This window comes from Agelaius phoeniceus, chromosome 36, assembly GCF_051311805.1.
Source record: "Agelaius phoeniceus isolate bAgePho1 chromosome 36, bAgePho1.hap1, whole genome shotgun sequence".
NCBI lineage: Eukaryota > Metazoa > Chordata > Aves > Passeriformes > Icteridae > Agelaius > Agelaius phoeniceus.
The window spans coordinates 1,030,404-1,039,792 of record NC_135300.1 but is presented as its reverse complement, the minus strand read 5'-3'; the positions used below and the strand labels follow the sequence as shown (position 1 = coordinate 1,039,792).

At 52.8% G+C, this 9,389-nt stretch overlaps 1 long non-coding RNA gene across 2 annotated transcripts; it reads left to right on the top strand.

The window, feature by feature from the left end:
• The first annotated feature begins 6,509 nt into the window (after window positions 1-6,509).
• LOC143696508 (uncharacterized) lies at window positions 6,510-8,086 on the top strand. 2 transcript variants are annotated; one of them, XR_013185931.1, is made up of 3 exons: window positions 6,510-6,544; window positions 6,941-7,148; window positions 8,051-8,086. It is a non-coding gene; the product is annotated as an uncharacterized LOC143696508 (long non-coding RNA). The 2 variants fall into 2 exon arrangements; XR_013185930.1 differs by lacking the exon at window positions 8,051-8,086 and adding an exon at window positions 7,950-7,978.
• Window positions 8,087-9,389: the final 1,303 nt, after the last annotated feature.

Genomic DNA, 9,389 nt, shown 5'->3' with positions numbered 1-9,389 from the left:
GGAGAAAACACTCCAAATCTCCTTAAATTTTTTTTTCTAGTAAAATTTCTTGTAAAACTCTTCAGAAAATCCCCACGTACGAAGGCTTTCGGAAACATTCGGAAAACCTCGTGAGAATTCGGAGAACTTCGGAGGCGCTCGGAAGCGCTCGGCATCAACCGGAAGAACCCGACGAGCTCTTCGTGCATTCCCGCCGCCTTTCGGCACCGTCCGAAGAGGCAGCGCTCGGCTGTTTCCGGCGGCGCTCGGCTGTTTCCGGCGGCGCTCGGCTGTTTCCGGCGGCCGCCGGGGCGCTGCCTCAGGGCGGGCGCCATTTTGTGTGTCCGCCCGCGGAGCGCGGGGCGCGGGCGGAGGAGCCGCCGGGCCGAGCCCCCCGCGCCGTTCAGTGACTGTGCCCCCCGTTCTCCACCCCCTGCCCGTTGCCCATGGCCGTGGAGAGCCCGAGTGTCCCCCCCGCCGCCGCCGCTTCCCCCCCCAGCCCGCACTGCACTCCCCCTTCTCCGTCCTGCCACGGCAGCTGCAGCCTCCCCCGGCCGCCGCCGCCGCTCCAAGGCCACCATCACGGCCCGGACGAAAGGTCCAGTAACCGCCTCTCCCGAGCGCCTTCTCTGTGTGGCTGGGGGTCGGTCCGGCGCGCCGGACCAGGTTTGGGGAGGGGGCGGCGGGAGGGGAGGGGGACGGGAGGGGGGGGGGCAGGCAGGGCCCAGGGGCTGAGGGGGGGCGGCCTGGGGGGGAGGACGAGGAGGAGGAGGAGGGTGAGGAAGGGCCAGAGGGGATCGGGGGAGGCCCGGGAGGCTCTGAGGAGGGTGAGGAAGGGCCTGAGAGGGATGGGGGGGGTGAGGAAGGAGCTGAGGGGGATTTGGGGGGGGGGGCGTGAGGAGGAGGAAAGGCCTGAGGGGGATTTGAGGAGGGTGAGGAAGGAGCTGAGGGGGGTTTGAAGAGGAAGGGCCTGAGGGGGATTTGAGGAGGGTGAGGAAGGAGCTGAGGGGGATTTGGGGATGGTCCTGAGGATGAGGAAGGAGTTGAGGGGGTTTGAGGAGGAAGAGGAAGGAGCTGGGTGGAATTTGGGGAGGAGGAGGATGAGGGTGAGGAAGGAGCTGAGGGGGATTTGAGGAGGAAGAGGAGGGTGAGGAAAGAGCTGAGGAGAATTTGAGAAAGGGCCTGAGGGGGATTTGAGGAAGAGGAGGGTGAGGAAGGGCCTGAGGAGGGTTTTGGGGCCTTCCTGAGGAGGAAGAAGAGGGGATGAAGGCAGTGCAGGCCTCAGGTGGGGTGGGAGGGGATTTGGGGACATTTTGGGTGATTTTTGCAAGGACGATCCCTGGGGAAAGGATTTAGGGCATTTTTGGGGGTGCTGGGGGGTTGAACCCAAATTTGGGGGCTTTGAGTCCTCCCTAAGAGGGCCCCACCCTTTTTTAGGGGATTTTTTGGGAAAGGGTTGAATTTTCCTGCAGGAAATACTAAAACTCTTTTATTGGGGGTGGTCTCAAGATTTGGGGGATTTTAGACCATTTTTTGGGGGGGTTTAACCCATTTTTGGGGATTAAAATCCTAATTTGGGGGATTTTAGGGGTTCAACTCTTTTTGGGGAATTTTTACTTCCAGAAGGGGGGGTCTAGTTGGGTTTTTGGGGTTTTTTGGGGGTATTTAACCCTTTTTTAAGGAATATTTAGGTACTGGGATTTAACCCCTATTTTGGGGGATTTTAACTCTTTTTTTGGGGGTTTAGCCCCATTTTTTGGAGGTGATCCTTAATAAGTTCTTTATTCCCTCATAAAAATTCCATTTATTTCCTCAAAATCCCCCCAGATTTGGATCAGGAGGTTTGGGGGTCCCTGCAGGGATTTAAAAAGTTCCAAAATCTCCAAATCTGCCCCCAAAAATTCCCTTTTCCCTCTCTTGGGGACCCCTCCCCACAATCACTCCCAGCCATTTCTGGGATTTCCTCTTTTTTGGGTACTTTAATCCAAATAATGTGAGAAAAAGAGGAAAAAAGGTGAAATCAGGGAGGGTTTGGGGGAATTTGTGGGGAAATGGTGAATTTGGGGGTGGTTTTAGGGGTATAAAAGGGAATTTGGGGATTTTTTAGGGGAAAAAAAAATTTTTAGGGGAAAAAAGGAAAATCTGGGGATTTTGAGGGTGTTTGTAGGGAAAAAAGGGAATTTGGGAGGTTTAGGGGTATTTTTAGGGTAAAAAGTGAATTTTTAGGGTTTTTTAGGGAAAAAAGTGAATTTTTAGGGGGGAAAAGGTAAATCCAGGGAGTTTGGGGATATTTTTAGGAACAAAAGGGGAATTAAGGATTTTTGGGGGATATTTTTGGGATCAAAAGGTAAATCCAGGGAGTTATTTGGGGGTATTTTAAAGGAAAAAAGGGTGAAATAAGGGAATTTTGGGGGTATTTTTAGGGAAAAAAGGTAAATCCTGGCAGTTTGGGGTTTATTTAGGAAAAATGGTGAAATAAGGGAATTTTTTGGGGTATTTTGAGGGGAAAAAAGTGAATTTTTAGGGGGAAATGGTGAATTTAGGCAGTTTGGGGTGTTTTAGGGATAAAATAGCAAAATAAGGGAGATTTGGGGATATTTCTTTAAGAAAATGAGGAAACCCAGGGATTTTGGGGGGTTTTGCTGGGAAAAAAAGGCAAATGCAGGGAATTTGGGGGCTGGGCTTCATTTCCATGTGGGCAATGGGTGGGAAATGGGTGGAAAATGTGGAATTTTGCATTTTTTGGTGCCTTTTGCCCCCTTCCCTTGGTGCCCCCACGTGTAAATCCCCCAGTGTGTCCCAAACCAAGCAGAACCCTCCCCAAAAAACGTCACAAAAGCACACAAGTCCCCAAAATCCCCCAAAAACCCCAAAATCCCAAACCAGGGGCGTTTCCAGGTGCGACAGCCCCAAATCCACAGCAGAAAAGTGGAAAAGTTGGTGGAAATGGCTGGAAAATGTGTGAAAGTCATCAACAAAAGGTGGTAAAAAGCACCTCACACTGCCCCTGCCCTCCAGGTGTGCCCAGGGCTGCCCAGGTGTGCCCAAATGTGCCCTGGTGTCCTCAGGGGTGTCCCAAGTGTGTCCCAGGGCTGCCCAGGTGTGTCCCAGGTGTCCCCAGGTGTGTCCAGGTGTGCCCAAATGTGCCCCAGGTGTGCCCAGGTGTCCCCAGGTGTGTCCCAGGTGTGACCCAAGTGTGTCCCAGGGCTGCCCAAATGTGCCCCAGGTGTGCCCTGGTGTGTCCCAGCTGTGCCCCAGGTGTGTCCAGATATGTCCCCAGGTGTGCCCCAGATGTGCCCAGGTGTGACCCAAGTGTGTCCCAGGTGTCCCCAGCTGTACCCCAGGTGTGTCCAGGTGTCCCCAGCTCTGCCCAGGTGTCCCCAGCAGTCCCCACGTGTGCCCAAATGTGCCCCACGTGTGCCCAGGTGTCCCCAGGGGTGTCCAGATCCGTTCCAGCCGTGCCCAGGTGTCCCCAGATGTATCCCAAGTGTCCCCAGGGGTGTCCAGGTGTGCCCCAGCTGTGTCCAAATGTGCCCCAGGTGTGCCCAGGTGTATCCCAGGTGTGTCCAGGTGTCCCCAGCTTTGCCCAGGTGTGCCCCAAGTGTGTCCCAGGGCTGCCCATATGTGCTCCGGGTGTCCCCAGCAGTCCCCAGGTGTGCCCAAATGTGCCCCAGGTGTGCCCCAGTGTACCCCAGGTGTGCCCAAGTGTGACCCAGGTGTGTCCCAGGGCTGCCCAGGTGTGCTCCAGGTGTGCCCAGCTGTCCCCAGGGGTGTCCAGATCTGTTCCAGCCGTGCCCAGGTGTCCCCAGGTGTATCCCAAGTGTCCCCATGTGTGCCCCAGCTCTGTCCAAATGTGCCCCAGGTGTTCCCAGCTGTGCCCAGGTGTCCCCAGGTGTATCCCAGGTGTGCCCTGGTGTCCCCAGTTGTGTCCCAGGTGTCCCCAGGTATATCCCAAGTGTGCCCCAGCTGTGCCCACACCAGTGTCCAGGTCTGCCCCCCAAAACCCAGAAAATTCTCATTATTTACCCCCCAAACCCCAGCAAATTCCTGTGACTTTTCCCCCCAAAACACCCATAAAAATCCCATTTTCCCCACAAAAAAACCCCATATAAATCCCATTTTTCCCACAAAAAACCCCATAAAAATCCCATTTTTCACCAAAAAAACCATAAAAATCCCATTTTTCTCCCCAAAAAAACCCTCAAAAGCCCCATTTTTTCCCCCCAAACCCCCTCAAATCCCCATTTTTCCCTCAGGGAGGTTGAGGAGCTGGAGGACAATGGGGGCAACAATGACTCCAAGAATTCCTGACCCCAATCCTGATCCCAACCCCAGTTCTTGCACAAGCACAAACAGGAGCACAAACCCCACAAAATCCCCGTTATTTACCCCCCAAAAACCCCATAAAATCCCCATTATTTACCCCCAAAAAACCCATATAATCCCCATTATTTACCCCCCAAAAATCCCCATAAAATCCCCATTATTTCTCTCCAAAAACCCCACAAAATTCCCTCCAAAAACCCCACAAAATCCCCATTATTTACCCCCAAAAACCCCATAAAATCCCCATTTTTACCCCTAAAAACCCCATAAAATTCCTGGGTTTATTTCTAGAGAGGACAAGGAGCTGCAGGAGGATCCCCAATCCCATTGTCCCCTGCAAACCCCAGCAGATCGCTGCCATTTTGCCCCCCAAAAATCCCATTTTTTCCCCAAAAAAAACCCCGAAAAATCAATTTTTTTCCCCAAAATCCCATTTTTCCCCTAAGATCCCCATTATTTTCTCCTCTCAGGAAGAATGGAGAGCTGGGGCAGGGCAGGATGGAGGACGATGGGGGCAACAATGACTCCAAGAATTCCTGACCCCAATCCTGATCCCAACCCCAGTTCTTGCACAAGCGCAAACAGGAGCACAAACCCATAAAATCCCCAATATTTTCCCTCCCAAAAACCCCAGAAAATCCCCATTTTCCCCTCTCAGGGACAATGAGGAGCTGCAGGAGGATCCACAATCCCCATTGTCCCCTCCAAACCCCAGCAAATCCCTGCCATTTTCCCCCTGAAAAACCCCATAAAAATCCCATTTTTTCCCCAAAAAAAGCCAAAAAAATCACATTTTTTCCCCAAAAAAACCCCAAAAAATCCCATTTTTTCCCCAAAAACCCCCATTTTTCCCTTGCAGGGAGGATGGGGAGCTGGAGGAGGGCGAGCTGGAGGACGATGGTGGGGACGAGGCCCCGGCCCAGGCGCGGCCCCAGCGGCGCCGCTGCGGCTCCAGCGAGGACAGGGACAGGGACAGGGACAGGGACAGGGACAGGGACAGGGACAAACCCCACCGGAGGCTGAAGCGCAAACGCCGCAAGGACAAGGACAAGAGGAGGTCCAAGAAAAAGAGAAAATCCAAGCACAAGGTGGGGATTGGGGAATTCCACAAAATTGGGATTTGGGGTCGCTCAGGGGTCCCATTGTCCCCCCCCCATTGTTCCCCATTGTTCCCCATTGTCCCCCATTGTTCCCCATTGTTCCCCATTGTTCCCCATTGTCCCCCACTGTTCCCCATTGTTCCCCATTGTCCCCCCATTGTTCCCCATTGTCCCCCCATTGTTCCCCATTGTTTCCCCATTGTTCCCCCATTGTTCCCCCATTGTTCCCCATTGTTCCCCATTGTTCCCCATTGTTCCCCATTGTTCCCATTGTTTCCCATTGTTCCCCATTGTTCCCCATTGTTCCCCATTGTTCCCATTGTTTCCCATTGTTCCCCATTGTTCCCCCCATTGATCCCCCATTGTTCCCCCATTGTTCCCCCCATTGTCCCCCATTGTCCCCCATTGTCCCCCATTGTTCCCCCATTGTTCCCCCATTGATCCCCCATTGTCCCCCCATTGTTCCCATTGTCCCCCATTGTTCCCCCATTGTTTCCCATTGTCCCCCATTGTTCCCCCATTGTTCCCCATTGTTCCCATTGTCCCCCATTGTTCCCCCATTGTTCCCCATTGTTCCCATTGTTCCCCATTGTTCCCCCATTGTTCCCCCATTGTTCCCCATTGATCCCCCATTGTTCCCCATTGTTCCCCCATTGTCCCCCATTGATCCCCCATTGTTCCCATTGTTCCCCATTGTTCCCCCATTGTTCCCCATTGTTCCCCATTGTTCCCCCATTGTTCCCCATTGTCCCCCATTGTTTTCCCCATTGTTTCCCATTGTTCCCCATTGTTCCCCCATTGTTCCCCATTGTCCCCCATTGTTTTCCCCATTGTTTCCCATTGTTCCCCATTGGTTCCCCATTGGGGAAGGGAATTCCAGGGGTTGGGTTGGAATTCCAGGGTTTGGATTGGGAATTCCAGGGGTTGGGAAGGGAATTCCAGGCTTTGGGAAGGGCTCAGGGCTGATTTTCCGTGATTTCCGGGATTTTCCGGGATTTTCCAGCGCCACGCCTCATCCAGCGAGGATTTGTCGGATTTGAGCGACGACTCCGACTACAGCCCTGGGGAGAAGGGACACAGGAAATACCGGGAATACAGAGTTATACTGGAAATACCGGGAATACAGCCCAGTGTATCCTGTGAGTTATACTGGGAATACTGGGAAATACCGGGAATACAGCCCAGTGTACCCATGAGTTATACTGGGAATACTGGGAATGGGAACTGGGAATGCTGGGAATGGAAACTGGGAATGGTCACTGGAATTTTGGGGAATTTTGGGGATATTTTGGCATTCTTTGGGGATTTTTTGGGGGGAATTTTTTGGTTTTTTGGGAATTCTGGATGCCAGCCTCTCCATGCCATTCCCAGTCCCACCAGTACTCCAGTTGCCCCAGAATGAGCAGGAATTTGGGGGAATTTTTGGGAATTTTTGGGGAATTTTTGGGATATTTTGGCATTCTTTGGGATTTTTTGGGGGGAATTTTTTGGGATTTTTTGGGAATTTTGGATCCAGCCTCTCCATGCCATTCCAGTCCCACCAGTACTCCCAGCTGCCCGGAAGGGCCACGCCAAGGGGGACCCCAAGGGCTCCTATGGGGGCTCCTATGAGATTTCGAGCCCGAGGATTTCGGGCCCTTTGAGGCGAGGAGGAGGAGGAGGCGCCCAAGGACGACTTTGACGATTTCTCCAAGGAGCTGAACCAATACCGGCGCTGCAAGGACGGGGGGCACCGCGCCAGAGGTAGGGGGAGATGGGGAAAAATGGGGAAAAATTTAAATTTAAATTAAAAAACACAAAAAACCGTGAAAAAACAGCAAAAAAACCCCACAAAAAACCCTGAAAAACAGCAAAAAACCCCATGAAAAAACAGCAAAAAAACCCATTAAAACCACAAAAAAACCCCACAAAAAAGCATGAAAAACCACAAAAAAACCCCACAAAAACCCATGAAAAAACCACCAAAAAACCCCACAAAAACCCATGAAAAAAAACCACCCAAACGCCCACAAAAACCCATGAAAAAAACCACCAAAAAACCCCACAAAAATCCATGAAAAAACCACCAAAAACCATGAAAAACACCAAAAAAAAACCCACAAAAACCCATGAAAAAAACGCCAGAAAAACCCCACAAAAAACCATGAAACAAACACCAAAAAACCACCAAAAAAACCCCACCAAAAACATGAAAAAACCATTCCGTGGTTTTTCCCCATTTTTCCCCTCATTTTCCCCCAGGTCGGGGTGGCCGGGGCTGCCGCGGGTTCCAGGGCCGGGGTTTTTCCCGGTTTTTCCCATTTTCCCGTGTTTTTCCCCCATTTTCCATTGTTTTCCCGCAGGTCGCGGTGCCGGGGCTGCCGCGGGTTCTGTATTTCCCATTTTTCCCGGTTTTTCCCATTTTCCCGTGTTTTTTCCCCATTTTCCCGTTGTTTCCCGCAGGTCGGGGTTGCCGCGGTGGCCGCGGGTTCTGTGTTTCCCATTTTTCCCGTTTTTTCCCATTTTCCCGTGTTTTTTCCCCATTTTCCGTTGTTTTTCCCGCAGGTCGCGGTGCCCGGGGCTGCCGCGGGTTCTGTGTTTCCATTTTTCCCGTTTTTTCCCATTTTCCCGTGTTTTTTCCCATTTTTCCCGTGTTTTTCCCGCAGGTCGCGGTGCCCGGGGCTGCCGCGGGTTCCAGGGCCAGGGTTTTTCCCGTTTTTTCCCATTTTCCCGTGTTTTTCCCCATTTTTCCCATTGTTTTCCCCAGGTCGGGGCTGCCGCGGGTTCTGTATTTCCCATTTTTCCCGTTTTTTCCCATTTTCCCGTGTTTTTTCCCCATTTTCCCGTTGTTTTCCCGCAGGTCGCGGTGCCGGGGCTGCCGCGGGTTCCGGGGCCGCGCGCGGGGCCCGGGCGGGGCCCGGGGCGGGGCCGGGGGCGGGGCCGCGCCCGCAGCGACCCCGAGGATGAGGAGGAGGCGTTCGAGGAGGAGCTGGAGGTGAGCGGGGATGTCCCGGGAATGCGGGATGTCCCGGAATGCGGGGATGTCCCGGGAATTCGGGGATTTCCCGGAATTCTGAGCCTGTCCTGGGGGAATTTGGGGAATTTGGGGAATTCTGAGCCTGTCCTGGGGTTTGGGAATCCCAGGAATTTCCAGGGAATTCTGACCCAGTCCTGGCTTTCCTATCCTGACATTCCCAGCCACATCTCAGGATTCCCGCCTTGGGGTTCCGGAGGGAATTCCAGCCCCATCCCAGGGTCCAGCCCAACTGAATTCCCATGGAATTCCCGGTTTTTTTCCAATTTCCGTGAATTCCCGTTTTTCCTCCCAGTACTGTGACCCCGAGGAGCCGCTGGGCGATGACGACTTTGACGACTTTGCCAAGGAGCTCTCCGCAGTACAGGCGCAGCAAGGACCGGGGCGGCCGCGTGAGGGGGCTCCCACCCAACCTCAAAATCCTCAAATCCCCAATCCAAAAAATCCCAAAATCCCAACCCCAAAATCCCAAATCCCCAAACCCCAAAATCCCCAAACCCCAAACCCCAAAATCCCCAAACCCAAATCCCAGCCTAACTCTCACCCAAATCCAATCCCCAAATCCCCAAAATCCCCAAATCCCCAAACCCCCAAAATCCCCAAACCCCAAAATCCCCAAATCCCAAAATCCCAAATCCCAAAATCCCAAACCCCAAAATCCCCAAATCCCCAAACCCCAAAATCCCCAACCCCAAACCCCAAATCCCCAAAATCCCCAAATCCCCAATCCCAAACCCCAAAATCCCCAAATCCCAAAATCCCAAATCCCAACCTAACTGACCCAAATCCAGCCCAAATCCCAAATCCCCAAATCCCAAACCCCAAAATCCCCAAACCCCAAACCTCAAAATCCCCAAATCCTCAAACCCCAAAATCCGCATCCCCAAACCCCAAATCCCAAAATCCCCAAACCCCAAAATCCCCACCAACCCCAAACCCCAAAATCCCCAAATCCCAAAATCCCCAAATCA